At 42.6% G+C, this 23,354-nt stretch overlaps 26 non-coding genes across 26 annotated transcripts; all 26 read left to right on the top strand.

The window, feature by feature from the left end:
* Positions 1-140: 140 nt before the first annotated feature.
* Trnaf-gaa (transfer RNA phenylalanine (anticodon GAA)) lies at positions 141-213 on the top strand. Its single transcript has one exon. It is a non-coding gene; the product is annotated as a tRNA-Phe (tRNA).
* A 1,876-nt stretch (positions 214-2,089) lies between these two features.
* Positions 2,090-2,161, top strand: Trnad-guc (transfer RNA aspartic acid (anticodon GUC)). Its single transcript has one exon. It is a non-coding gene; the product is annotated as a tRNA-Asp (tRNA).
* Positions 2,162-3,211: 1,050 nt separating this feature from the next.
* Trnad-guc (transfer RNA aspartic acid (anticodon GUC)) lies at positions 3,212-3,283 on the top strand. Its single transcript has one exon. It is a non-coding gene; the product is annotated as a tRNA-Asp (tRNA).
* A 597-nt stretch (positions 3,284-3,880) lies between these two features.
* On the top strand, positions 3,881-3,953 carry Trnaf-gaa (transfer RNA phenylalanine (anticodon GAA)). Its single transcript has one exon. It is a non-coding gene; the product is annotated as a tRNA-Phe (tRNA).
* Positions 3,954-5,454: 1,501 nt separating this feature from the next.
* On the top strand, positions 5,455-5,526 carry Trnad-guc (transfer RNA aspartic acid (anticodon GUC)). The gene has a single exon. It is a non-coding gene; the product is annotated as a tRNA-Asp (tRNA).
* Positions 5,527-6,493: 967 nt separating this feature from the next.
* Trnaf-gaa (transfer RNA phenylalanine (anticodon GAA)) lies at positions 6,494-6,566 on the top strand. The gene has a single exon. It is a non-coding gene; the product is annotated as a tRNA-Phe (tRNA).
* A 309-nt stretch (positions 6,567-6,875) lies between these two features.
* Trnaf-gaa (transfer RNA phenylalanine (anticodon GAA)) lies at positions 6,876-6,948 on the top strand. Its single transcript has one exon. It is a non-coding gene; the product is annotated as a tRNA-Phe (tRNA).
* A 1,054-nt stretch (positions 6,949-8,002) lies between these two features.
* Positions 8,003-8,075, top strand: Trnaf-gaa (transfer RNA phenylalanine (anticodon GAA)). Its single transcript has one exon. It is a non-coding gene; the product is annotated as a tRNA-Phe (tRNA).
* A 1,443-nt stretch (positions 8,076-9,518) lies between these two features.
* Positions 9,519-9,591, top strand: Trnaf-gaa (transfer RNA phenylalanine (anticodon GAA)). The gene has a single exon. It is a non-coding gene; the product is annotated as a tRNA-Phe (tRNA).
* Positions 9,592-9,894: 303 nt separating this feature from the next.
* Trnaf-gaa (transfer RNA phenylalanine (anticodon GAA)) lies at positions 9,895-9,967 on the top strand. The gene has a single exon. It is a non-coding gene; the product is annotated as a tRNA-Phe (tRNA).
* Positions 9,968-9,977: 10 nt separating this feature from the next.
* Trnad-guc (transfer RNA aspartic acid (anticodon GUC)) lies at positions 9,978-10,049 on the top strand. Its single transcript has one exon. It is a non-coding gene; the product is annotated as a tRNA-Asp (tRNA).
* Positions 10,050-10,640: 591 nt separating this feature from the next.
* Positions 10,641-10,713, top strand: Trnaf-gaa (transfer RNA phenylalanine (anticodon GAA)). Its single transcript has one exon. It is a non-coding gene; the product is annotated as a tRNA-Phe (tRNA).
* A 315-nt stretch (positions 10,714-11,028) lies between these two features.
* On the top strand, positions 11,029-11,101 carry Trnaf-gaa (transfer RNA phenylalanine (anticodon GAA)). The gene has a single exon. It is a non-coding gene; the product is annotated as a tRNA-Phe (tRNA).
* Positions 11,102-11,404: 303 nt separating this feature from the next.
* Trnaf-gaa (transfer RNA phenylalanine (anticodon GAA)) lies at positions 11,405-11,477 on the top strand. The gene has a single exon. It is a non-coding gene; the product is annotated as a tRNA-Phe (tRNA).
* A 385-nt stretch (positions 11,478-11,862) lies between these two features.
* Trnad-guc (transfer RNA aspartic acid (anticodon GUC)) lies at positions 11,863-11,934 on the top strand. Its single transcript has one exon. It is a non-coding gene; the product is annotated as a tRNA-Asp (tRNA).
* A 221-nt stretch (positions 11,935-12,155) lies between these two features.
* On the top strand, positions 12,156-12,228 carry Trnaf-gaa (transfer RNA phenylalanine (anticodon GAA)). The gene has a single exon. It is a non-coding gene; the product is annotated as a tRNA-Phe (tRNA).
* A 315-nt stretch (positions 12,229-12,543) lies between these two features.
* On the top strand, positions 12,544-12,616 carry Trnaf-gaa (transfer RNA phenylalanine (anticodon GAA)). The gene has a single exon. It is a non-coding gene; the product is annotated as a tRNA-Phe (tRNA).
* Positions 12,617-13,289: 673 nt separating this feature from the next.
* On the top strand, positions 13,290-13,362 carry Trnaf-gaa (transfer RNA phenylalanine (anticodon GAA)). The gene has a single exon. It is a non-coding gene; the product is annotated as a tRNA-Phe (tRNA).
* Positions 13,363-16,285: 2,923 nt separating this feature from the next.
* Positions 16,286-16,358, top strand: Trnaf-gaa (transfer RNA phenylalanine (anticodon GAA)). The gene has a single exon. It is a non-coding gene; the product is annotated as a tRNA-Phe (tRNA).
* A 10-nt stretch (positions 16,359-16,368) lies between these two features.
* On the top strand, positions 16,369-16,440 carry Trnad-guc (transfer RNA aspartic acid (anticodon GUC)). Its single transcript has one exon. It is a non-coding gene; the product is annotated as a tRNA-Asp (tRNA).
* A 221-nt stretch (positions 16,441-16,661) lies between these two features.
* Positions 16,662-16,734, top strand: Trnaf-gaa (transfer RNA phenylalanine (anticodon GAA)). The gene has a single exon. It is a non-coding gene; the product is annotated as a tRNA-Phe (tRNA).
* Positions 16,735-17,425: 691 nt separating this feature from the next.
* On the top strand, positions 17,426-17,498 carry Trnaf-gaa (transfer RNA phenylalanine (anticodon GAA)). Its single transcript has one exon. It is a non-coding gene; the product is annotated as a tRNA-Phe (tRNA).
* A 386-nt stretch (positions 17,499-17,884) lies between these two features.
* Positions 17,885-17,956, top strand: Trnad-guc (transfer RNA aspartic acid (anticodon GUC)). The gene has a single exon. It is a non-coding gene; the product is annotated as a tRNA-Asp (tRNA).
* Positions 17,957-18,565: 609 nt separating this feature from the next.
* Trnaf-gaa (transfer RNA phenylalanine (anticodon GAA)) lies at positions 18,566-18,638 on the top strand. The gene has a single exon. It is a non-coding gene; the product is annotated as a tRNA-Phe (tRNA).
* Positions 18,639-19,687: 1,049 nt separating this feature from the next.
* Positions 19,688-19,760, top strand: Trnaf-gaa (transfer RNA phenylalanine (anticodon GAA)). Its single transcript has one exon. It is a non-coding gene; the product is annotated as a tRNA-Phe (tRNA).
* A 1,126-nt stretch (positions 19,761-20,886) lies between these two features.
* Positions 20,887-20,958, top strand: Trnad-guc (transfer RNA aspartic acid (anticodon GUC)). Its single transcript has one exon. It is a non-coding gene; the product is annotated as a tRNA-Asp (tRNA).
* Positions 20,959-23,354: the final 2,396 nt, after the last annotated feature.

The following is a 23,354-nucleotide window of genomic DNA, read 5'->3' as shown; positions in this document are numbered from 1 at the left end:
ATCTTGACAAACCACATTCGCTGAGTAACACAATTCTTTATTAGATGTATCTTCTCTCGTCCTTTTATGAACAAATAACATCTTGCTGATTCTTTCCAATTTCATTCTGGTAAAGCTGCTTTCCGATTTCTCCTAGGCGTGCCGAAATAGCTCAGTTGGGAGAGCGTTAGACTGAAGATCTAAAGGTCCCTGGTTCGATCCCGGGTTTCGGCAAGCGTAACTGTCCTCGGTAGTATAGTGGTCAGTATCCCCGCCTGTCACGCGGGAGACCGGGGTTCGATTCCCCGCCGTCGAGTTTGCTATATTTCTTTAATATTTTTATTGGATAACAAAAATAATTCTACATGTGCGCTTTCGATTGACTTTAGAAATCTTGACAAACCACATTCGCTGAGTAACACAATTCTTTATTAGATGTATCTTCTCTCGTCCTTTTATGAACAAATAACATCTTGCTGATTCTTTCCAATTTCATTCTGGTAAAGCTGCTTTCCGATTTCTCCTAGGCGTGCCGAAATAGCTCAGTTGGGAGAGCGTTAGACTGAAGATCTAAAGGTCCCTGGTTCGATCCCGGTTTTCGGCAAGCGTAACTGTCCTCGTTAGTATAGTGGTCAGTATCCCCGCCTGTCACGCGGGAGACCGGGGTTCGATTCCCCGCCGGGGAGTTTGCGATATATCAATAATCTTTTTATTTTTATTGGATAACACTAATAATTCTACCTGTGCGCTTTCGATTGACTTTAGAAATCTTGACAAACCACATTCGCTGAGTAACACAATTCTTTATTAGATGTATCTTCTCTCGTCCTTTTATGAACAAATAACATCTTGCTGATTCTTTCCAATTTATTCTGGTAAAGCTGCTTTCCGATTTCTCCTAGGCGTGCCGAAATAGCTCAGTTGGGAGAGCGTTAGAATGAAGACCTAGAGGTTCCTGGTTCGATCCCGGGTGTAGGCAAGCGTAACTGTCCTCGGTAGTATAGTGGTCAGTATCCCCGCCTGTCACGCGGGAGACCGGGGTTCGATTCCCCGACGGGGAGTTTGCGATATTTCTTTAATATTTTTATTGGATAACACTAATAATTCTACATGTGCGCTTTCGATTGACTTTAGAAATCTTGACAAACCACATTCGCTGAGTAACACAATTCTTTATTAGATGTATCTTCTCTCGTCTTTTTATGAACAAATAACATCTTGCTGATTCTTTCCAATTTCATTCTGGTAAAGCTGCTTTCCGATTTCTCCTAGGCGTGCCGAAATAAATCAGTTCGGAGAGCGTTAGACTGAATATCTAAAGGTCCCTGGTTCGATCCCGGGTTTCGGCAAGCGTAACTGTTCTCGGTAGTATAGTGGTCAGTATCCTCGACTGTCACGCGGGAGACCGGGGTTCGATTCCCCGCCGGGGAGTTTGCTATATTTCTTTAATCTTTTTATTTTTATTGGATAACACTAATAATTCTACATGTGCGCTTTCGATTGACTTTAGAAATCTTGACAAACCACATTCGCTGAGTAACACATTTCTTTATGAGATGTATCTTCTCTCGTCCTTTTATGAACAAATAACATCTTGCTGATTCTTTCCAATTTCATTCTGGTAAAGCTGCTTTCCGATTTCTCCTAGGCGTGCCGAAATAGCTCAGTTGGGAGAGCGTTAGACTGAAGATGTAAAGGTCCCTGGTTCGATCCCGGTTTTCGGCAAGCGTAACTGTCCTCGTTAGTATAGTGGTCAGTATCCCCGCCTGTCACGCGGGAGACCGGGGTTCGATTCCCCGCCGGGGAGTTTGCGATATATCAATAATCTTTTTATTTTTATTGGATAACACTAATAATTCTACCTGTGCGCTTTCGATTGACTTTAGAAATCTTGACAAACCACATTCGCTGAGTAACACAATTCTTTATTAGATGTATCTTCTCTCGTCCTTTTATGAACAAATAACATCTTGCTGATTCTTTCCAATTTATTCTGGTAAAGCTGCTTTCCGATTTCTCCTAGGCGTGCCGAAATAGCTCAGTTGGGAGAGCGTTAGAATGAAGACCTAGAGGTTCCTGGTTCGATCCCGGGTGTTGGCAAGTGTAACTGTCCTCGGTAGTATAGTGGTCAGTATCCCCGCCTGTCACGCGGGAGACCGGGGTTCGATTCCCCGCCGGGGAGTTTGTGATATATCAATAATCTTTTTATATTTATTGGATAACACTAATAATTCTACATGTGCGCTTTCGATTGACTTTAGAAATCTTGACAAACCACATTCGCTGAGTAACACAATTCTTTATTAGATGTATCTTCTCTCGTCTTTTTATGAACAAATAACATCTTGCTGATTCTTTCCAATTTCATTCTGGTAAAGCTGCTTTCCGATTTCTCCTAGGCGTGCCGAAATAAATCAGTTCGGAGAGCGTTAGACTGAATATCTAAAGGTCCCTGGTTCGATCCCGGGTTTCGGCAAGCGTAACTGTTCTCGGTAGTATAGTGGTCAGTATCCTCGACTGTCACGCGGGAGACCGGGGTTCGATTCCTCGCCGGGGAGTTTGCTATATTTCTTTAATCTTTTTATTTTTATTGGATAACACTAATAATTCTACATGTGCGCTTTCGATTGACTTTAGAAATCTTGACAAACCACATTCGCTGAGTAACACATTTCTTTATGAGATGTATCTTCTCTCGTCCTTTTATGAACAAATAACATCTTGCTGATTCTTTCCAATTTCATTCTGGTAAAGCTGCTTTCCGATTTCTCCTAGGCGTGCCGAAATAGCTCAGTTGGGAGGGCGTTAGACTGAAGATGTAAAGGTCCCTGGTTCGATCCCGGGTTTCGGCAAGCTTAACTGTCCTCGGTAGTATAGTGGTCAGTATCATCGCCTGTCACGCGGGAGACCGGGGTTCGATTCCCCGCCGGGGAGTTTGCGATATTTCTTTAATATTTTTATTGGATAACACTAATAATTCTACATGTGCGCTTTCGATTGACTTTAGAAATCTTGACAAACCACATTCGCTGAGTAACACAATTCTTCCTTAGATGTATCTTCTCTCGTCCTTTTATGAACAAATAACATCTTGCTGATTCTTTCCAATTTCATTCTGGTAAAGCTGCTTTCCGATTTCTCCTAGGCGTGCCGAAATAGCTCAGTTGGGAGAGCGTTAGACTGAAGATCTAAAGGTCCCTGGTTCGATCCCGAGTTTCGGCAAGCGTAACTGTCCTCGGTAGTATAGTGGTCAGTATCCCCGCCTGTCACGCGGGAGACCGGGGTTCGATTCCCCGCCGGGGAGTTTGCGATATATCAATAATCTTTTTATTTTTATTGGATAACACTAATAATTCTACCTTTGCGCTTTCGATTGACTTTAGAAATCTTGACAAACCACATTCGCTGAGTAACACAATTCTTTATTAGATGTATCTTCTCTCGTCCTTTTATGAACAAATAACATCTTGCTGATTCTTTCCAATTTCATTCTGGTGAAGCTGCTTTCCGATTTCTCCTAGGCGTGCCGAAATAGCTCAGTTGGGAGAGCGTTAGACTGAAGATCTAGAGGTCCCTGGTTCGATCCCGGGTGTTGGCAAGCGTAACTGTCCTCGGTAGTATAGTGGTCAGTATCCCCGCCTGTCCTCCGGGAGACCGGGGTTCGATTCCCCGCCGGGGAGTTTGTGATATATCAATAATCTTTTTATTTTTATTGGATAACACTAATAATTCTACATGTGCGCTTTCGATTGACTTTAGAAATCTTGACAAACCACATTCGCTGAGTAACACAATTCTTTATTAGATGTATCTTCTCTCGTCCTTTTATGAACAAATAACATCTTGCTGATTCTTTCCAATTTCATTCTGGTAAAGCTGCTTTCCGATTTCTCCTAGGCGTGCCGAAATAGCTCAGTTGGGAGAGCGTTAGACTGAAGATCTAAAGGTCCCTGGTTCGATCCCGGGTTTCGGCAAGCGTAACTGTCCTCGGTAGTATAGTGGTCAGTATCCCCGCCTGTCACGCGGGAGACCGGGGTTCGATTCCCCGCCGTCGAGTTTGCTATATTTCTTTAATATTTTTATTGGATAACAAAAATAATTCTACATGTGCGCTTTCGATTGACTTTAGAAATCTTGACAAACCACATTCGCTGAGTAACACAATTCTTTATTAGATGTATCTTCTCTCGTCCTTTTATGAACAAATAACATCTTGCTGATTCTTTCCAATTTCATTCTGGTAAAGCTGCTTTCCGATTTCTCCTAGGCGTGCCGAAATAGCTCAGTTGGGAGAGCGTTAGACTGAAGATCTAAAGGTCCCTGGTTCGATCCCGGTTTTCGGCAAGCGTAACTGTCCTCGTTAGTATAGTGGTCAGTATCCCCGCCTGTCACGCGGGAGACCGGGGTTCGATTCCCCGCCGGGGAGTTTGCGATATATCAATAATCTTTTTATTTTTATTGGATAACACTAATAATTCTACCTGTGCGCTTTCGATTGACTTTAGAAATCTTGACAAACCACATTCGCTGAGTAACACAATTCTTTATTAGATGTATCTTCTCTCGTCCTTTTATGAACAAATAACATCTTGCTGATTCTTTCCAATTTATTCTGGTAAAGCTGCTTTCCGATTTCTCCTAGGCGTGCCGAAATAGCTCAGTTGGGAGAGCGTTAGAATGAAGACCTAGAGGTTCCTGGTTCGATCCCGGGTGTAGGCAAGCGTAACTGTCCTCGGTAGTATAGTGGTCAGTATCCCCGCCTGTCACGCGGGAGACCGGGGTTCGATTCCCCGACGGGGAGTTTGCGATATTTCTTTAATATTTTTATTGGATAACACTAATAATTCTACATGTGCGCTTTCGATTGACTTTAGAAATCTTGACAAACCACATTCGCTGAGTAACACAATTCTTTATTAGATGTATCTTCTCTCGTCTTTTTATGAACAAATAACATCTTGCTGATTCTTTCCAATTTCATTCTGGTAAAGCTGCTTTCCGATTTCTCCTAGGCGTGCCGAAATAAATCAGTTCGGAGAGCGTTAGACTGAATATCTAAAGGTCCCTGGTTCGATCCCGGGTTTCGGCAAGCGTAACTGTTCTCGGTAGTATAGTGGTCAGTATCCTCGACTGTCACGCGGGAGACCGGGGTTCGATTCCCCGCCGGGGAGTTTGCTATATTTCTTTAATCTTTTTATTTTTATTGGATAACACTAATAATTCTACATGTGCGCTTTCGATTGACTTTAGAAATCTTGACAAACCACATTCGCTGAGTAACACATTTCTTTATGAGATGTATCTTCTCTCGTCCTTTTATGAACAAATAACATCTTGCTGATTCTTTCCAATTTCATTCTGGTAAAGCTGCTTTCCGATTTCTCCTAGGCGTGCCGAAATAGCTCAGTTGGGAGAGCGTTAGACTGAAGATGTAAAGGTCCCTGGTTCCATCCCGGGTTTCGGCAAGCTTAACTGTCCTCGGTAGTATAGTGGTCAGTATCCCCGCCTGTCACGCGGGAGACCGGGGTTCGATTCCCCGCCGGGGAGTTTGCGATATTTCTTTAATATTTTTATTGGATAACACTAATAATTCTACATGTGCGCTTTCGATTGACTTTAGAAATCTTGACAAACCACATTCGCTGAGTAACACAATTCTTCCTTAGATGTATCTTCTCTCGTCCTTTTATGAACAAATAACATCTTGCTGATTCTTTCCAATTTCATTCTGGTAAAGCTGCTTTCCGATTTCTCCTAGGCGTGCCGAAATAGCTCAGTTGGGAGAGCGTTAGACTGAAGATCTAAAGGTCCCTGGTTCGATCCCGAGTTTCGGCAAGCGTAACTGTCCTCGGTAGTATAGTGGTCAGTATCCCCACCTGTCACGCGGGAGACCGGGGTTCGATTCCCCGCCGTCGAGTTTGCTATATTTCTTTAATCTTTTTATTTTTATTGGATAACACTAATAATTCTACATGTGCGCTTTCGATTGACTTTAGAAATCTTGACAAACCACATTCGCTGAGTAACACAATTCTTTATTAGATGTATCTTCTCTCGTCCTTTTATGAACAAATAACATCTTGCTGATTCTTTCCAATTTCATTCTGGTAAAGCTGCTTTCCGATTTCTCCTAGGCGTGCCGAAATAAATCAGTTGGGAGAGCGTTCGACTGAATATCTAAAGGTCCCTGGTTCGATCCCGGGTTTCGGCAAGCGTAACTGTCCTCGGTAGTATAGTGGTCAGTATCCCCGCCTGTCACGCGGGAGACCGGGGTTCGATTCCCCACCGGGGAGTTTGTGATATATCAATAATCTTTTTATTTTTATTGGATAACACTAATAATTCTACATGTGCGCTTTCGATTGACTTTAGAAATCTTGACAAACCACATTCGCTGAGTAACACAATTCTTTATTAGATGTATCTTCTCTCGTCCTTTTATGAACAAATAACATCTTGCTGATTCTTTCCAATTTCATTCTGGTAAACCTGCTTTCCGATTTCTCCTAGGTGTGCCGAAATAGCTCAGTTGGGAGAGCGTTAGACTGAAGATCTAAAGGTCCCTGGTTCGATCCCGGGTTTCGGCAAGCGTAATTGTCCTCGGTAGTATAGTGGTCAGTATCCCCGCCTGTCATGCGGGAGACCGGGGTTCGATTCCCCGGCGGGGAGTTTGCGATATATCAATAATCTTCTTATTTTTATTTTTATTGGATAACACTAATAATTCTACATGTGCTCTTTCGATTTACTTTAGAAATCTTGACAAATCACATTCGCTGAGTAACACAATTCTTCCTTAGATGTATCTTCTCTCGTCCTTTTATGAACAAATAACATCTTGCTGATTCTTTCCAGTTTCATTCTCATAACGCTGCTTTCCTATTTCTCCTAGGCGTGCCGAAATAGCTCAGTTGGGAGAGCGTTAGACTGAAGATCTAAAGGTCCCTGGTTCAATCCCGGGTTTCGGCAAGCGTAATTGTCCTCGGTAGTATAGTGGTCAGTATCCCCGCCTGTCATGCGGGAGACCGGTGTTCGATTCCCCGGCGGGGAGTTTGCGATATATCAATAATCTTTTTATTTTTATTGGATAACACTAATAATTCTACATGTGCGCTTTCGATTGACTTTAGAAATCTTGACAAACCACATTCGCTGAGTAACACAATTCTTTATTAGATGTATCATCTCTCGTCCTTTTATGAACAAATAACATTTTGCTGATTCTTTCCAATTTCATTCTGGTAAAACTGCTTTCCGATTTCTCCTAGGCGTGCCGAAATAGCTCAGTTGGGAGAGCGATAGACTGAAGATCTAAAGGTCCCTGGTTCGATCCCGGGTTTCGGCAAGCGTAACTGTCCTCGGTAGTATAGTGGTCAGTATCCCCGCCTGTCACGCGGGAGACCGGGGTTCGATTCCCCGCCGTCGAGTTTGCTATATTTCTTTAATCTTTTTATTTTTATTGGATAACACTAATAATTCTACATGTGCGCTTTCGATTGACTTTAGAAATCTTGACAAACCACATTCGCTGAGTAACACAATTCTTCCTTAGATGTATCTTCTCTCGTCCTTTTATGAACAAATAACATCTTGCTGATTCTTTCCAGTTTCATTCTGGTAAAGCTGCTTTCCGATTTCTCCTAGGCGTGCCGAAATAGCTCAGCTGGGAGAGCGTTAGACTGAAGATCTAAAGGTCCCTGGCTCGATCCCGGTTTCGGCAAGCGTAACTGTCCTCGGTAGTAAAGTGGTCAGTATCCCCGCCTGTCACGCGGGAGACCGGGGTTCGATTCCCCGCCGTCGAGTTTGCTATATTTCTTTAATCTTTTTATTTTTATTGGATAACACTAATAATTCTACATGTGGGCTTTCGATTGACTTTAGAAATCTTGACAAACCACATTCGCTGAGTAACACAATTCTTTATTAGATGTATCTTCTCTCGTCCTTTTATGAACAAATAACATCTTGCTGATTCTTTCCAATTTCATTCTGGTAAAGCTGCTTTCCGATTTCTCCTAGGCGTGCCGAAATAGCTCAGTTGGGAGAGCGTTAGACTGAAGATCTAAAGGTCCCTGGTTCGATCCCGGGTTTCGGCAAGCGTAATTGTCCTCGGTAGTATAGTGGTCAGTATCCCCGCCTGTCATGCGGGAGACCGGGGTTCGATTCCCCGGCGGGGAGTTTGCGATATATCAATAATATTTTTATTTTTATTTTTATTTTTATTGGATAACACTAATAATTCTACATGTGCTCTTTCGATTTACTTTAGAAATCTTGACAAATCACATTCGCTGAGTAACACAATTCTTCCTTAGATGTATCTTCTCTCGTCCTTTTATGAACAAATAACATCTTGCTGATTCTTTCCAGTTTCATTCTCATAAAGCTGCTTTCCTATTTCTCCTAGGCGTGCCGAAATAGCTCAGTTGGGAGAGCGTTAGACTGAAGATCTAAAGGTCCCTGGTTCGATCCCGGGTTTCTTCAAGCGTAATTGTCCTCGGTAGTATAGTGGTCAGTATCCCCGCCTGTCATGCGGGAGACCGGGGTTCGATTCCCCGGCGGGGAGTTTGCGATATATCAATAATCTTTTTATTTTTATTGGATAACACTAATAATTCTACATGTGCGCTTTCGATTGACTTTAGAAATCTTGACAAACCACATTCGCTGAGTAACACAATTCTTTATTAGATGTATCATCTCTCGTCCTTTTATGAACAAATAACATTTTGCTGATTCTTTCCAATTTCATTCTGGTAAAACTGCTTTCCGATTTCTCCTAGGCGTGCCGAAATAGCTCAGTTGGAAGAGCGATAGACTGAAGATCTAAAGGTCCCTGGTTCGATCCCGGGTTTCGGCAAGCGTAATTGTCCTCGGTATTATAGTGGTCAGTATCCCCGCCTGTCATGCGGGAGACCGGGGTTCGATTCCCCGGCGGGGAGTTTGCGATATATCAATAATCTTTTTATTTTTATTGGATAACACTAATAATTCTACATGTGCGCTTTCGATTGACTTTAGAAATCTTGACAAACCACATTCGCTGAGTAACACAATTCTTTATTAGATGTATCATCTCTCGTCCTTTTATGAACAAATAACATTTTGCTGATTCTTTCCAATTTCATTCTGGTAAAACTGCTTTCCGATTTCTCCTAGGCGTGCCGAAATAGCTCAGTTGGGAGAGCGATAGACTGAAGATCTAAAGGTCCCTGGTTCGATCCCGGGTTTCGGCAAGCGTAACTGTCCTCGGTAGTATAGTGGTCAGTATCCCCGCCTGTCACGCGGGAGACCGGGGTTCGATTCCCCGCCGTCGAGTTTGCTATATTTCTTTAATCTTTTTATTTTTATTGGATAACACTAATAATTCTACATGTGCGCTTTCGATTGACTTTAGAAATCTTGACAAATCACATTCGCTGAGTAACACAATTCTTTATTAGATGTATCTTCTCTCGTTCTTTTATGAACAAATAACATCTTGCTGATTCTTTCCAATTTCATTCTGGTAAAGCTGCTTTCCGATTTCTCCTAGGCGTGCCGAAATAGCTCAGTTGGGAGAGCGTTAGACTGAAGATCTAAAGGTCCCTGGTTCGATCCCGGGTTTCGGCAAGCGTAACTGTCCTCGGTAGTATAGTGGTCAGTATCCCCGCCTGTCACGCGGGAGACCGGGGTTCGATTCCCCGCCGTCGAGTTTGCTATATTTCTTTAATCTTTTTGTTTTTATTGTATAACACTAATAATTCTACATGTGGGCTTTCGATTGACTTTAGAAATCTTGACAAACCACATTCGCTGAGTAACACAATTCTTTATTAGATGTATCTTCTCTCGTCCTTTTATGAACAAATAACATCTTGCTGATTCTTTCCAATTTCATTCTGGTAAAGCTGCTTTCCGATTTCTCCTAGGCGTGCCGAAATAGCTCAGTTGGGAGAGCGTTAGACTGAAGATCTAAAGGTCCCTGGTTCGATCCCGGGTTTCGGCAAGCTTAACTGTCCTCGGTAGTATAGTGGTCAGTATCCCCGCCTGTCACGCGGGAGACCGGGGTTCGATTCCCCGCCGGGGAGTTTGCGATATTTCTTTAATATTTTTATTGGATAACACTAATAATTCTACATGTGCTCTTTCGATTTACTTTAGAAATCTTGACAAATCACATTCGCTGAGTAACACAATTCTTCCTTAGATGTATCTTCTCTCGTCCGTTTATGAACAAATAACCTCTTGCTGATTCTTTCCAGTTTCATTCTCATAAAGCTGCTTTCCGATTTCTCCTAGGCGTGCCGAAATAGCTCAGTTGGGAGAGCGTTAGACTGAAGATCTAACGGTCCCTATTTCGATCCCGGGTTTCGGCAAGCGTAACTGTCCTCAGTAGTATAGTGGTCAGTATCCCCGCCTGTCACGCGGGAGACCGGGGTTCGATTCCCCGCCGGGGAGCTTGCGATATAACATTAATCTTTTTATTTTTATTAGATAACACTAATAATTCTACATGTGCGCTTTCGATTGACTTTAGAAATCTCGACAAACCACATTCGCTGAGTAACACAATTCTTCCTTAGATGTATATTCTCTCGTCCTTTTATGAACAAATAACATCTTGCTGATTCTTTCCAGTTTCATTCTGGTAAAGCTGCTTTCCGATTTCTCCTAGGCGTGCCGAAATAGCTCAGTTGGGAGAGCGTTAGACTGAAGATCTAAAGGTCCCTGGTTCGATCCCGGGTTTCGGCAAGCGTAACTGTCCTCGTTAGTATAGTGGTCAGTATCCCCGCCTGTCACGCGGGAGACCGGGGTTCGATTCCCCGACGGGGAGTTTGCGATACAAAATTAATCTTTTTATTTTTATTTTTATTTTTATTGGATAACACTAATAATTCTACATGTGCTCTTTCGATTTACTTTAGAAATCTTGACAAATCACATTCGCTGAGTAACACAATTCTTCCTTAGATGTATCTTCTCTCGTCCTTTTATGAACAAATAACATCTTGCTGATTCTTTCCAGTTTCATTCTCATAAAGCTGCTTTCCGATTTCTCCTAGGCGTGCCGAAATAGCTCAGCTGGGAGAGCGTTAGACTGAAGATCTAAAGGTCCCTGGTTCGATCCCGGGTTTCGGCAAGCGTAACTGTCCTCGGTAGTATAGTGGTCAGTATCCCCGCCTGTCACGCTGGAGACCGGGGTTTGATTCCCCGCCGTCGAGTTTGCTATATTTCTTTAATCTTTTTATTTTTATTGGATAACACTAATAATTTTACATGTGCGCTTTCGATTGACTTTAGAAATCTTGACAAACCACATTCGCTGAGTAACACAATTCTTTATTAGATGTATCTTCTCTCGTTCTTTTATGAACAAATAACATCTTGCTGATTCTTTCCAATTTCATTCTGGTAAAGCTGCTTTCCGATTTCTCTTAGGCGTGCCGAAATAGCTCAGTTGGGAGAGCGTTAGACTGAAGATCTAAAGGTCCCTGGTTCGATCCCGGGTTTCGGCAAGCGTAACTGTCCTCGGTAGTATAGTGGTCAGTACCCCGCCTGTCACGCGGGAGACCGGGGTTCGATTCCCCGCCGTCGAGTTTGCTATATTTCTTTAATCTTTTTGTTTTTATTGTATAACACTAATAATTCTACATGTGCGCTTTCGATTGACTTTAGAAATCTTGACAAACCACATTCGCTGAGTAACACAATTCTTTATTAGATGTATCTTCTCTCGTCCTTTTATGAACAAATAACATCTTGCTGATTCTTTCCAGTTTCATTCTCATAAAGCTGCTTTCCGATTTCTCCTAGGCGTGCCGAAATAGCTCAGTTGGGAGAGCGTTAGACTGAAGATCTAACGGTCCATATTTCGATCCCGGGTTTCGGCAAGCGTAACTGTCCTCGGTAGTATAGTGGTCAGTATCCCCGCCTGTCACGCGGGAGACCGGGGTTCGATTCCCCGCCGGGGAGCTTGCGATATAACATTAATCTTTTTATTTTTATTAGATAACACTAATAATTCTACATGTGCGCTTTCGATTGACTTTAGAAATCTCGACAAAACACATTCGCTGAGTAACACAATTCTTCCTTAGATGTATATTCTCTCGTCCTTTTATGAACAAATAACATCTTGCTGATTCTTTCCAGTTTCATTCTGGTAAAGCTGCTTTCCGATTTCTCCTAGGCGTGCCGAAATAGCTCAGTTGGGAGAGCGTTAGACTGAAGATCTAAAGGTCCCTGGTTCGATCCCGGGTTTCGGCAAGCGTAACTGTCCTCGTTAGTATAGTGGTCAGTATCCCCGCCTGTCACGCGGGAGACCGGGGTTCGATTCCCCGACGGGGAGTTTGCGATATAACAATTATCTTTTTATTTTTATTTTTATTTTTATTGGATAACACTAATAATTCTACATGTGCTCTTTCGATTTACTTTAGAAATCTTGACAAATCACATTCGCTGAGTAACACAATTCTTAATTAGATGTATCTTCTCTCGTCCTTTTATGAACAAATAACATCTTGCTGATTCTTTCCAGTTTCATTCTCATAAAGCTGCTTTCCGATTTCTCCTAGGCGTGCCGAAATAGCTCAGCTGGGAGAGCGTTAGACTGAAGATCTAAAGGTCCCTGGTTCGATCCCGGGTTTCGGCAAGCGTAACTGTCCTCGGTAGTATAGTGGTCAGTATCCCCGCCTGTCACGCTGGAGACCAGGGTTCGATTCCCCGCCGTCGAGTTTGCTATATTTCTTTAATCTTTTTATTTTTATTGGATAACACTAATAATTCTACATGTGCGCTTTCGATTGACTTTAGAAATCTTGACAAACCACATTCGCTGAGTAACACAATTCTTTATTAGATGTATCTTCTCTCGTCCTTTTATGAACAAATTACATCTTGCTGATTCTTTCCAATTTCATTCTGGTAAAGCTGCTTTCCGATTTCTCCTAGGGGTGCCGAAATAGCTCAGTTGGGAGAGCGTTAGACTGAAGATGTAAAGGTCCCTGGTTCGATCCCGGGTTTCGGCAAGCGTAACTGTCCTAGGTAGTATAGTGGTCAATATCCCCGCCTGTCACGCGGGAGACCGGGGTTCGATTCCCCGCCGGGGAGTTTGCGATATTTCTTTAATATTTTTATTGGATAACACTAATAATTCTACATGTGCGCTTTCGATTGACTTTAGAAATCTTGACAAACCACATTCGCTGAGTAACACAATTCTTTATTAGATGTATCTTCTCTCGTCTTTTTATGAACAAATAACATCTTGCTGATTCTTTCCAATTTCATTCTGGTAAAGCTGCTTTCCGATTTCTCCTAGGCGTGCCGAAATAGCTCAGTTGGGAGAGCGTTAGACTGAAGATCTAAAGGTCCCTGGTTCGATCCCGGGTTTCGGCAAGCGTAACTGTCCTCGGTAGTATAGTGGTCAGTATCCCCGCCTGTCACGCGGCAGACCGGGGTTCGATTCCCCGCCGTCGAGTTTGCTATATTTCTTTAATATTTTTATTGGATAACACTAATAATTCTACATGTGCGCTTTCGATTGACTTTAGAAATCTTGACAAACCACATTCGCTGAGTAACACAATTCTTCCTTAGATGTATCTTCTCTCGTCCTTTTATGAACAAATAACATCTTGCTGATTCTTTCCAGTTTCATTCTCATAAAGCTGCTTTCCGATTTCTCCTAGGCGTGCCGAAATAGCTCAGCTGGGAAAGCGTTAGACTGAAGATCTAAAGGTCCCTGGTTCGATCCCGGGTTTCGGCAAGCGTAACTGTCCTCGGTAGTATAGTGGTCAGTATCCCCGCCTGTCCTCCGGGAGACCGGGGTTCGATTCCCCGCAGGGGAGTTTGTGATATATCAATAATCTTTTTATTTTTATTGGATAACACTAATAATTCTACATGTGCGCTTTCGATTGACTTTAGAAATCTTGACAAACCACATTCGCTGAGTAACACAATTCTTTATTAGATGTATCTTCTCTCGTCCTTTTATGAACAAATAACATCTTGCTGATTCTTTCCAATTTCATTCTGGTAAAGCTGCTTTCCGATTTCTCCTAGGCGTGCCGAAATAGCTCAGTTGGGAGAGCGTTAGACTGAAGATCTAAAGGTCCCTGGTTCGATCCCGGTTTTCGGCAAGCGTAACTGTCCTCGTTAGTATAGTGGTCAGTATCCCCGCCTGTCACGCGGGAGACCGGGGTTCGATTTCCCGCCGGGGAGTTTGCGATATATCAATAATCTTTTTATTTTAATTGGATAACACTAATAATTCTACCTGTGCGCTTTCGATTGACTTTAGAAATCTTGACAAACCACATTCGCTGAGTAACACAATTCTTTATTAGATGTATCTTCTCTCGTCCTTTTATGAACAAATAACATCTTGCTGATTCTTTCCAATTTCATTCTGGTAAAGCTGCTTTCCGATTTCTCCTAGGCGTGCCGAAATAGCTCAGTTGGGAGAGCGTTAGAATGAAGACCTAGAGGTTCCTGGTTCGATCCCGGGTGTTGGCAAGCGTAACTGTCCTCGGTAGTATAGTGGTCAGTATCCTCGACTGTCACGCGGGAGACCGGGGTTCGATTCCCCGCCGGGGAGTTTGCTATATTTCTTTAATCTTTTTATTTTTATTGGATAACACTAATAATTCTACATGTGCGCTTTCGATTGACTTTAGAAATCTTGACAAACCACATTCGCTGAGTAACACATTTCTTTATGAGATGTATCTTCTCTCGTCCTTTTATGAACAAATAACATCTTGCTGATTCTTTCCAATTTCATTCTGGTAAAGCTGCTTTCCGATTTCTCCTAGGCGTGCCGAAATAGCTCAGTTGGGAGAGCGTTAGACTGAAGATGTAAAGGTCCCTGGTTCGATCCCGGGTTTCGGCAAGCTTAACTGTCCTCGGTAGTATAGTGGTCAGTATCCTCGCCTGTCACGCGGGACACCGGGGTTCGATTCCCCGCCGGGGAGTTTGCGATATTTCTTTAATATTTTTATTGGATAACACTAATAATTCTACATGTGCGCTTTCGATTGACTTTAGAAATCTTGACAAACCACATTCGCTGAGTAACACAATTCTTCCTTAGATGTATCTTCTCTCGTCCTTTTATGAACAAATAACATCTTGCTGATTCTTTCCAATTTCATTCTGGTAAAGCTGCTTTCCGATTTCTCCTAGGCGTGCCGAAATAGCTCAGTTGGGAGAGCGTTAGACTGAAGATCTAAAGGTCCCTGGTTCGATCCCGAGTTTCGGCAAGCGTAACTGTCCTCGGTAGTATAGTGGTCAGTATCCCCACCTGTCACGCGGGAGACCGGGGTTCGATTCCCCGCCGTCGAGTTTGCTATATTTCTTTAATCTTTTTATTTTTATTGGATAACACTAATAATTCTACATGTGCGCTTTCGATTGACTTTAGAAATCTTGACAAACCACATTCGCTGAGTAACACAATTCTTTATTAGATGTATCTTCTCTCGTCCTTTTATGAACAAATAACATCTTGCTGATTCTTTCCAATTTCATTCTGGTAAAGCTGCTTTCCGATTTCTCCTAGGCGTGCCGAAATAAATCAGTTGGGAGAGCGTTAGACTGAATATCTAAAGGTCCCTGGTTCGATCCCGGGTTTCGGCAAGCGTAACTGTCCTCGGTAGTATAGTGGTCAGTATCCTCGACTGTCACGCGGGAGACCGGGGTTCGATTCCCCGCCGGGGAGTTTGCTATATTTCTTTAATCTTTTTATTTTTATTGGATAACACTAATAATTCTACATGTGCGCTTTCGATTGACTTTAGAAATCTTGACAAACCACATTCGATGAGTAACACAATTCTTCCTTAGATGTATCTTCTCTCGTCCTTTTATGAACAAATAACATCTTGCTGATTCTTTCCAATTTCATTCTGGTAAAGCTGCTTTCCGATTTCTCCAAGGGGTGCCGAAATAGCTCAGTTGGGAGAGCGTTAGACTGAAGATGTAAATGTCCGTGGTTCGATCCCGGGTTTCGGCAAGCGTAACTGTCCTCGGTAGTATAGTGGTCATTATACCCGCCTGTCACGCGGGAGACCGGGGTTCGATTCCCCGACGGGGAGTTTGCGATATTTCTTTAATCTTTTTATATTTATTGGATAACACTAATAATTCTACATGTGCGCTTTCGATTGACTTTAGAAATCTTGACAAACCACATTCGCTGAGTAACACAATTCTTTATTAGATGTATCTTCTCTCGTCCTTTTATGAACAAATAACATCTTGCTGATTCTTTCCAATTTCATTCTGGTAAAGCTGCTTTCCGATTTCTCCTAGGTGTGCCGAAATAGCTCAGTTGGGAGAGCGTTAGACTGAAGATCTAAAGGTCCCTGGTTCGATCCCGGGTTTTGGCAAGCGTAACTGTCCTCGGTAGTATAGTGGTCAGTATCCCCGCCTGTCACGCGGGAGACCGGGGTTCGATTCCCCGCCGGGGAGTTTGCGATATATCAATAATCTTTTTATTTTTATTGGATAACACTAATAATTCTACCTGTGCGCTTTCGATTGACTTTAGAAATCTTGACAAACCACATTCGCTGAGTAACACAATTCTTTATTAGATGTATCTTCTCTCGCCCTTTTATGAACAAATAACATCTTGCTGATTCTTTCCAATTTCATTCTGGTAAAGCTGCTTTCCGATTTCTCCTAGGCGTGCCGAAATAGCTCAGTTGGGAGAGCGTTAGACTGAAGATCTAAAGGTCCCTGGTTCGATCCCGGGTTTCGGCAAGCGTAACTGTCCTCGTTAGTATAGTGGTCAGTATCCCCGCCTGTCACGCGGGAGACCGGGGTTCGATTCCCCGACGGGGAGTTTGCGATATAAAATTAATCCTTTTATTTTTATTTTTATTTTTATTGGATAACACTAATAATTCTACATGTGCTCTTTCGATTTACTTTAGAAATCTTGACAAATCACATTCGCTGAGTAACACAATTCTTCCTTAGATGTATCTTCTCTCGTCCTTTTATGAACAAATAACATCTTGCTGATTCTTTCCAGTTTCATTCTCATAAAGCTGCTTTCCGATTTCTCCTAGGCGTGCCGAAATAGCTCAGCTGGGAGAGCGTTAGACTGAAGATCTGAAGGTCCCTGGTTCGATCCCGGGTTTCGGCAAGCGTAACTGTCCTCGGTAGTATAGTGGTCAGTATCCCCGCCTGTCACGCTGGAGACCGGGGTTTGATTCCCCGCCGTCGAGTTTGCTATATTTCTTTAATCTTTTTATTTTTATTGGATAACACTAATAATTCTACATGTGCGCTTTCGATTGACTTTAGAAATCTTGACAAACCACATTCGCTGAGTAACACAATTCTTTATTAGATGTATCTTCTCTCGTTCTTTTATGAACAAATAACATCTTGCTGATTCTTTCCAATTTCATTCTGGTAAAGCTGCTTTCCGATTTCTCTTAGGCGTGCCGAAATAGCTCAGTTGGGAGAGCGTTAGACTGAAGATCTAAAGGTCCCTGGTTCGATCCCGGGTTTCGGCAAGCGTAACTGTCCTCGGTAGTATAGTGGTCAGTATCCCCGCCTGTCACGCGGGAGACCGGGGTTCGATTCCCCGCCGTCGAGTTTGCTATATTTCTTTAATCTTTTTGTTTTTATTGTATAACACTAATAATTCTACATGTGCGCTTTCGATTGACTTTAGAAATCTTGACAAACCACATTCGCTGAGTAACACAATTCTTTATTAGATGTATCTTCTCTCGTCCTTTTATGAACAAATAACATCTTGCTGATTCTTTCCAGTTTCATTCTCATAAAGCTGCTTTCCGATTTCTCCTAGGCGTGCCGAAATAGCTCAGTTGGGAGAGCGTTAGACTGAAGATCTAACGGTCCCTATTTCGATCCCGGGTTTCGGCAAGCGTAACTGTCCTCGGTAGTATAGTGGTCAGTATCCCCGCCTGTCACGCGGGAGACCGGGGTTCGATTCCCCGCCGGGGAGCTTGCGATATAACATTAATCTTTTTATTTTTATTAGATAACACTAATAATTCTACATGTGCGCTTTCGATTGACTTTAGAAATCTCGACAAAACACATTCGCTGAGTAACACAATTCTTCCTTAGATGTATATTCTCTCGTCCTTTTATGAACAAATAACATCTTGCTGATTCTTTCCAATTTCATTCTGGTAAAGCTGCTTTCCGATTTCTCCTAGGCGTGCCGAAATAGCTCAGTTGGGAGAGCGTTAGACTGAAGATCTAAAGGTCCCTGGTCCGATCCCGGGTTTCGGCAAGCGTAACTGTCCTCGTTAGTATAGTGGTCAGTATCCCCGCCTGTCACGCGGGAGACCGGGGTTCGATTCCCCGACGGGGAGTTTGCGATATAACATTAATCTTTTTATTTTTATTTTTATTTTTATTGGATAACACTAATAATTCTACATGTGCTCTTTCGATTTACTTTAGAAATCTTGACAAATCACATTCGCTGAGTAACACAATTCTTAATTAGATGTATCTTCTCTCGTCCTTTTATGAACAAATAACATCTTGCTGATTCTTTCCAGTTTCATTCTCATAAAGCTGCTTTCCGATTTCTCCTAGGCGTGCCGAAATAGCTCAGCTGGGAGAGCGTTAGACTGAAGATCTAAAGGTCCCTGGTTCGATCCCGGGTTTCGGCAAGCGTAACTGTCCTCGGTAGTATAGTGGTCAGTATCCCCGCCTGTCACGCTGGAGACCAGGGTTCGATTCCCCGCCGTCGAGTTTGCTATATTTCTTTAATCTTTTTATTTTTATTGGATAACACTAATAATTCTACATGTGCGCTTTCGATTGACTTTAGAAATCTTGACAAACCACATTCGCTGAGTAACACAATTCTTTATTAGATGTATCTTCTCTCGTCCTTTTATGAACAAATTACATCTTGCTGATTCTTTCCAATTTCATTCTGGTAAAGCTGCTTTCCGATTTCTCCTAGGGGTGCCGAAATAGCTCAGTTGGGAGAGCGTTAGACTGAAGATGTAAAGGTCCCTGGTTCGATCCCGGGTTTCGGCAAGCGTAACTGTCCTAGGTAGTATAGTGGTCAATATCCCCGCCTGTCACGCGGGAGACCGGGGTTCGATTCCCCGCCGGGGAGTTTGCGATATTTCTTTAATATTTTTATTGGATAACACTAATAATTCTACATGTGCGCTTTCGATTGACTTTAGAAATCTTGACAAACCACATTCGCTGAGTAACACAATTCTTTATTAGATGTATCTTCTCTCGTCCTTTTATGAACAAATAACATCTTGCTGATTCTTTCCAATTTCATTCTGGTAAAGCTGCTTTCCGATTTCTCCTAGGCGTGCCGAAATAGCTCAGTTGGGAGAGCGTTAGACTGAAGATCTAGAGGTCCCTGGTTCGATCCCGGGTGTTGGCAAGCGTAACTGTCCTCGGTAGTATAGTGGTCAGTATCCCCGCCTGTCCTCCGGGAGACCGGGGTTCGATTCCCCGCCGGGGAGTTTGTGATATATCAATAATCTTTTTATTTTTATTGGATAACACTAATAATTCTACATGTGCGCTTTCGATTGACTTTAGAAATCTTGACAAACCACATTCGCTGAGTAACACAATTCTTTATTAGATGTATCTTCTCTCGTCCTTTTATGAACAAATAACATCTTGCTGATTCTTTCCAATTTCATTCTGGTAAAGATGCTTTCCGATTTCTCCTAGGCGTGCCGAAATAGCTCAGTTGGGAGAGCGTTAGACTGAAGATCTAAAGGTCCCTGGTTCGATCCCGGGTTTCGGCAAGCGTAACTGTCCTCGGTAGTATAGTGGTCAGTATCCCCGCCTGTCACGCGGCAGACCGGGGTTCGATTCCCCGCCGTCGAGTTTGCTATATTTCTTTAATATTTTTATTGGATAACACTAATAATTCTACATGTGCGCTTTCGATTGACTTTAGAAATCTTGACAAACCACATTCGCTGAGTAACACAATTCTTCCTTAGATGTATCTTCTCTCGTCCTTTTATGAACAAATAACATCTTGCTGATTCTTTCCAGTTTCATTCTCATAAAGCTGCTTTCCGATTTCTCCTAGGCGTGCCGAAATAGCTCAGCTGGGAAAGCGTTAGACTGAAGATCTAAAGGTCCCTGGTTCGATCCCGGGTTTCGGCAAGCGTAACTGTCCTCGGTAGTATAGTGGTCAGTATCCCCGCCTGTCACGCTGGAGACCGGGGTTCGATTCCCCGCCGTCGAGTTTGTTATATTTCTTTAATCTTTTTATTTTTATTGGATAACACTAATAATTCTACATGTGCGCTTTCGATTGACTTTAGAAATCTTGACAAACCACATTCGCTGAGTAACACAATTCTTTATTAGATGTATCTTCTCTCGTCCTTTTATGAACAAATTACATCTTGCTGATTCTTTCCAATTTCATTCTGGTAAAGCTGCTTTCCGATTTCTCCTAGGGGTGCCGAAATAGCTCAGTTGGGAGAGCGTTAGACTGAAGATGTAAAGGTCCCTGGTTCGATCCCGGGTTTCGGCAAGCGTAACTGTCCTAGGTAGTATAGTGGTCAATATCCCCGCCTGTCACGCGGGAGACCGGGGTTCGATTCCCCGCCGGGGAGTTTGCGATATTTCTTTAATATTTTTATTGCATAACACTAATAATTCTACATGTGCGCTTTCGATTGACTTTAGAAATCTTGACAAACCACATTCGCTGAGTAACACAATTCTTTATTAGATGTATCTTCTCTCGTCCTTTTATGAACAAATAACATCTTGCTGATTCTTTCCAATTTCATTCTGGTAAAGCTGCTTTCCGATTTCTCCTAGGCGTGCCGAAATAGCTCAGTTGGGAGAGCGTTAGACTGAAGATCTAAAGGTCCCTGGTTCGATCCCGCGTTTCGGCAAGCGTAACTGTCCTCGGTAGTATAGTGGTCAGTATCCCCGCCTGTCACGCGGGAGACCGGGGTTCGATTCCCCGCCGGGGAGTTTGCGATATATCAATAATCTTTTTATTTTTATTGGATAACACTAATAATTCTACCTTTGCGCTTTCGATTGACTTTAGAAATCTTGACAAACCACATTCGCTGAGTAACACAATTCTTTATTAGATGTATCTTCTCTCGTCCTTTTATGAACAAATAACATCTTGCTGATTCTTTCCAATTTCATTCTGGTAAAGCTGCTTTCCGATTTCTCCTAGGCGTGCCGAAATAGCTCAGTTGGGAGAGCGTTAGACTGAAGATCTAAAGGTCCCTGGTTCGATCCCGGTTTTCGGCAAGCGTAACTGTCCTCGTTAGTATAGTGGTCAGTATCCCCGCCTGTCACGCGGGAGACCGGGGTTCGATTCCCTGCCGGGGAGTTTGCGATATATCAATAATCTTTTTATTTTTATTGGATAACACTAATAATTCTACCTGTGCGCTTTCGATTGACTTTAGAAATCTTGACAAACCACATTCGCTGAGTAACACAATTCTTTATTAGATGTATCTTCTCTCGTCCTTTTATGAACAAATAACATCTTGCTGATTCTTTCCAATTTCATTCTGGTAAAGCTGCTTTCCGATTTCTCCTAGGCGTGCCGAAATAGCTCAGTTGGGAGAGCGTTAGAATGAAGACCTAGAGGTTCCTGGTTCGATCCCGGGTGTTGGCAAGCGTAACTGTCCTCGGTAGTATAGTGGTCAGTATCCTCGACTGTCACGCGGGAGACCGGGGTTCGATTCCCCGCCGGGGAGTTTGCTATATTTCTTTAATCTTTTTATTTTTATTGGATAACACTAATAATTCTACATGTGCGCTTTCGATTGACTTTAGAAATCTTGACAAACCACATTCGCTGAGTAACACATTTCTTTATGAGATGTATCTTCTCTCGTCCTTTTATGAACAAATAACATCTTGCTGATTCTTTCCAATTTCATTCTGGTAAAGCTGCTTTCCGATTTCTCCTAGGCGTGCCGAAATAGCTCAGTTGGGAGAGCGTTAGACTGAAGATGTAAAGGTCCCTGGTTCGATCCCGGGTTTCGGCAAGCTTAACTGTCCTCGGTAGTATAGTGGTCAGTATCCTCGCCTGTCACGCGGGACACCGGGGTTCGATTCCCCGCCGGGGAGTTTGCGATATTTCTTTAATATTTTTATTGGATAACACTAATAATTCTACATGTGCGCTTTCGATTGACTTTAGAAATCTTGACAAACCACATTCGCTGAGTAACACAATTCTTCCTTAGATGTATCTTCTCTCGTCCTTTTATGAACAAATAACATCTTGCTGATTCTTTCCAATTTCATTCTGGTAAAGCTGCTTTCCGATTTCTCCTAGGCGTGCCGAAATAGCTCAGTTGGGAGAGCGTTAGACTGAAGATCTAAAGGTCCCAGGTTCGATCCCGAGTTTCGGCAAGCGTAACTGTCCTCGGTAGTATAGTGGTCAGTATCCCCACCTGTCACGCGGGAGACCGGGGTTCGATTCCCCGCCGTCGAGTTTGCTATATTTCTTTAATCTTTTTATTTTTATTGGATAACACTAATAATTCTACATGTGCGCTTTCGATTGACTTTAGAAATCTTGACAAACCACATTCGCTGAGTAACACAATTCTTTATTAGATGTATCTTCTCTCGTCCTTTTATGAACAAATAACATCTTGCTGATTCTTTCCAATTTCATTCTGGTAAAGCTGCTTTCCGATTTCTCCTAGGCGTGCCGAAATAAATCAGTTGGGAGAGCGTTAGACTGAATATCTAAAGGTCCCTGGTTCGATCCCGGGTTTCGGCAAGCGTAACTGTCCTCGGTAGTATAGTGGTCAGTATCCTCGACTGTCACGCGGGAGACCGGGGTTCGATTCCCCGCCGGGGAGTTTGCTATATTTCTTTAATCTTTTTATTTTTATTGGATAACACTAATAATTCTACATGTGCGCTTTCGATTGACTTTAGAAATCTTGACAAACCACATTCGATGAGTAACACAATTCTTCCTTAGATGTATCTTCTCTCGTCCTTTTATGAACAAATAACATCTTGCTGATTCTTTCCAATTTCATTCTGGTAAAGCTGCTTTCCGATTTCTCCAAGGGGTGCCGAAATAGCTCAGTTGGGAGAGCGTTAGACTGAAGATGTAAATGTCCGTGGTTCGATCCCGGGTTTCGGCAAGCGTAACTGTCCTCGGTAGTATAGTGGTCATTATACCCGCCTGTCACGCGGGAGACCGGGGTTCGATTCCCCGACGGGGAGTTTGCGATATTTCTTTAATATTTTTATTGGATAACACTAATAATTCTACATGTGCGCTTTCGATTGACTTTAGAAATCTTGACAAACCACATTCGCTGAGTAACACAATTCTTTATTAGATGTATCTTCTCTCGTCCTTTTATGAA

Source organism: Argiope bruennichi, chromosome 7 (genome assembly GCF_947563725.1).
Source record: "Argiope bruennichi chromosome 7, qqArgBrue1.1, whole genome shotgun sequence".
NCBI lineage: Eukaryota > Metazoa > Arthropoda > Arachnida > Araneae > Araneidae > Argiope > Argiope bruennichi.
This window is presented reverse-complemented; position numbering and strand designations above follow the sequence as displayed.